We start from the raw sequence: 4,223 nt of genomic DNA, 5'->3' as shown, positions 1-4,223 counted from the left end.
AATAAGTAGAATTTTCTTAGTACTCCAAATAATTGAAAACAAGTTGTTGATAAGCTGAAGTCCAGCCTGGACTATTTTAATCAATAAGATATATTTAGTTGGTGTTACTCATACCTATCAGGAAATAGTAACTTATATGATCTTGTTTTAAAAACATATCATAAACTTATATGTAAGATTTGCTTTATTGTTGTTCCATATAAAATGTTGAAATATATCTATCTGGGAAAAATACTGTTGTATTTCTCCTTTACTCACACACACAAACTTCTGACACCAGATATGTGGGGTTTTCTTCCCCCCACACCATTCTTTGCAAATCAGCTGTGTATCTTACAATTCAGTTCAATTCTAACGCTAACCAGAGTCAGTGCAGACCCCTCAGGTTAAGGGCTCAATCCCATAACACTGCCCTCCACTTCAGATAACAATTGCAAGTAGTAGGTCCTCAGGTTACACACAAGTTCTGATTGACTTGGCTACAAACTAGAGTTTCCCACTACCCCCTCCTTGGATTCTATCATTTGCTAGAATAGCTCACAGAATTCAGGCAAACTTACTTACATTTACCAGTTTATTGTATAATGAAGGATATAATAAAGCATACAGATAGACAGCCAGATGAGGAGATACATAGGGAGAGATATGGAAGGGTCCTCAGCACATGAACTCCTGTCCCTGTGGAGTTGGGGTGCACCACTCTCCTGGCATATAGATATTTCCACCATCCAGAAAGCTCTCTGAACCCCATACTTGAGAAATTTTTGTGGAGGCATTATCACATAGGCATGATTGGTCATTAATTCAGTCTCCAGCCCTCTTCTCTTCCCAGAGGATGGAAAATGTGGCTGAAAGTTCCAAGTTTCTAATCATGGCTTGGTCTTTCTGGTGACCAGCTCCCATCCTGAAGCTATCCAGGAGCTCACCCAGAGTCACTTCATTAGAATAATAGATACTTTCATCACCTGGAAAATTCTAAGGAATTTAGGAACTCTGAAACCAGAATCAGGAACAAAGACCAAATATTGAAATAAAAGATGCTCTTATCACTTAGGAAACTACTAGAGTTTTAGGAGATCTTTACCAGGAACTTGGGGCAGATATATATTTATATACATTTTTTCTATTATTTCACAATGTTTGTTCTTCATATATAATGCAAAGCTTAGCTTCAGAACAATTTAACCCAACAATTTCAAACTATATATCACTGGCCCCTGAATTAATGAGGTTTAGGTGTCTCTATTTGACAAATAAAATAGTTGAGATAATACTACAAAGAAGTAACGATCATTGGATTATTACTTCCTTTATACCTAATAATTGCAATACATTTCTTACAAGATTTTTTTGGATTATATAACACAGATGCAAGTTTGTAATTAAAAAATAAAAAAGTGCCCTTTTTCTTTTTAAATCCTTCAAATAGGCCCAAAGAAAACTGCTGAGCGGGCAGTAAGTAGTAAACCCACTTTTCTGACTGATGGGTTGGAAGCTGGGACCAAGGATCTTCACTTAAGGGAGCTGCCATGTCTCCCCACCCACAGTTGTTGCAAATATTCTCCCTCTGCCACAGGGCAGCCTCTCTTAGAAGACACTGTGGTACATTATGAGATGGAATAAAAGTAGGCTTGCAGTGTTTTCCCAATTCTCAATATAGATAATTTTCAAAAAATGTTTTTCAGGAGGGCACAGCTATAGAGGTTAACTTCTCCTGAACTACACCAGAACTAGCTTCAAATATATATCTATATATATCTATATATATAGATATATATAGATATTCATAAGGAGACATTTCTTTGTATATCATATAAAAAAATACACAATTGTCATGAACAAACCAAAATCGTTTCCTTTCCCAGACCCCCAAATGCTAACACTGAACTTCATACCTACTCTCCTATCACTGGGTAAGCTTTTCTATTTAAGCAGAGGTACATGGGAAACCAAGTTTCCTGATAGTTAAAAGAACCATTTTACTCATAAAAATAAAGGGTCTGAAGTAGTTTTCTCTACCTGTGTAAACAATTTTATGATAGACCTCTTTTAAAATAAATATTAAAAAATTTACTTTTCACAAAGAGTTTTCACAATCATTTGCTCTTCCCAAGAACCCTGTAAGAAAACAAGGCATGGATTATTACCTTCATTTTACAGATAAGGAAATAGAGGTAAAACAGCATAAATTGGGAGTCAAGGTCTCAGAATCAGGAGGTAGCGAAGCCAGAACAACAATACAAAACTGCCTTTGAGGTGCTAGATTCAGGTTAGTGTCCACTTATGTTAAGAAAGAAAGAAAGGAAGGAAGAAAGAAAGAAAGAAAGAAAGAAAGGAAGGAAGGAAGGAAGGAAGGAAGGAAGGAAGGAAGGAAGGAAGGAAGGAAGGAAGAAAGAAAGAAAGAAAGAAAGAAAGAAAGAAAGAAAGAAAGAAAGAAAGAAAGAAAGAAAGAAAGAAAAAGAAAGAAAGAAAGGAAGAAAGAAAGAAAACCACTCATACTTTTGGAATTGAGTGCTGTGGAAACAAGAAGAAAAGGAAACAGGAAACAGAAATATGCCTATGAGAGGAGGCAGTATTTTCCTAGTCCAGGAAAATGTCAGGCCTTTATTCAACTCTCTTGAGTGTCTGTTTGGATAGGTAAGGCCATCCCGCAGCCTGTTTCCTAGGGCAAAGAGAATATTCCTGCAAGATGCAATCATGGTAGCAGGGACCTGAGATTCTTATACAGCAAGGAGATATGGGTTAAGACATTAAGGGCTGTGTGAAGAACGAGTCTGATGTCTATATTCATGATATATTCTAAGCCATGTAATCTCCCCCAAATCCTGCTTTAATGAATGTAAATGAAGAGCATTGAGGAGCAATGGGCTGACACACTTATTCGGGACTGCCTAAACTATATTAGTGATAAGACTAAGATAACATTTTTCTTAAATTTGGAGGCTGGATTTGACCCCTTGTATTAATATATGGGAAACCATAAACCTCTTTAGAAAAATGTACACATGCATTTTAGCTATTTCCTAGATTTCTGATATGTTTATAGATTTTCTTATGTCAACTTAAAAATCTCCATGAAATCTGTAAACTTGAAACTAAGAACAACTGACCTACAATCTGATAATCAATGAGTTTAAGCAAGGACTTCAGCACTAGAAGACAGACATTGAGGCAGTCTGATGTTAAAAACAATCAGCCAGCCTTGTCAGCGGGCCTCAGCGGAGTGGAGGTGGCGGTGGCGATGAGGCAGAAACACTACCTTGAGGCTGCGGTGCGCAATTTACAAAATAGCTGCCCAGGCCAGGCCCGCTATCTCCTCTGGGCCTACAGTTCATCACATAATGATAAAAGCACTTTCAAAGGAACATGTCCATACTGTTTCCAGTTGCTGGTTCATGATGTCTCAAGTGTGCCTTAAACCAAAACCCAAACTGACACCCAAAATACAGAAACTTCTTAGTCAAGAAGCAAGAAACTATACACACAGTTTTAAAGAGGCAAACATTTTGAAAAAGTACACACACTCCAAAAATGTATTGTTGATTACTTGTAAAACATGCAACAGAACAGTTAAACATCACGGTAAAAGCAGAAGCTTTCTATCAGCATCGAAGGGCAATACTACCAGTCCTGCGAGTAAACTCAGCCTGAAGACCCCAAAGAGAAAGACTCTAGGTTCTTCAAAGCTAAATCATGATATGTCTGGTTCCAAAGGCCAAGAGCCCAGCATTGATTTTCAGAACACCTATATCTGGACAGTCAACATCCATTTGCTCCTCAGAGAATGTGAGCAAAACAAAGAAACACTTCTCTCAACTAAAAATATTGCTTAGTCAGAGTGAATCTGAAAAGAATCCAAAGGTGGACTTCAGGAATTTCTTATCTTCTTTGTAAAGGAAGGACTATGAAAATAAGAAATGTTTAATGTAATTTCTGAAACTAAAGTTAGTCAGAAAAACTGGTTTTTAACAAACATTTATTTTTTTTTTCTTTAAGAACTTTTATTGAGATACAATTGACACACAGTAAACTGCATGTATTTAAACTGTAAAGAAAAAAATCAATCAGCCAATTATTTTGATTTAGTTAAAAATCAGTTCATTCTGTAAGGGAAAAATATCTACTTGTCATTGGGCAAAAACAGAACAAAAAACAATCAAGCATGTATTTAAATTTGTTCATATTTCCAGCAGTAGTTTAATTCCTTTATTCCTTTATTTATT

At 36.3% G+C, this 4,223-nt stretch overlaps 1 pseudogene; it reads left to right on the top strand.

The window, feature by feature from the left end:
• The first annotated feature begins 3,241 nt into the window (after positions 1 to 3,241).
• On the top strand, positions 3,242 to 3,894 carry LOC130829383 (UPF0711 protein C18orf21 homolog; annotated as a pseudogene).
• The last annotated feature ends 329 nt before the right edge of the window (positions 3,895 to 4,223 follow it).

Source organism: Hippopotamus amphibius, chromosome 9, assembly GCF_030028045.1.
Source record: "Hippopotamus amphibius kiboko isolate mHipAmp2 chromosome 9, mHipAmp2.hap2, whole genome shotgun sequence".
NCBI lineage: Eukaryota > Metazoa > Chordata > Mammalia > Artiodactyla > Hippopotamidae > Hippopotamus > Hippopotamus amphibius.
The sequence above is the reverse complement of the archived record's forward strand: the minus strand, read 5'-3'. Positions and strand labels throughout refer to the sequence as shown.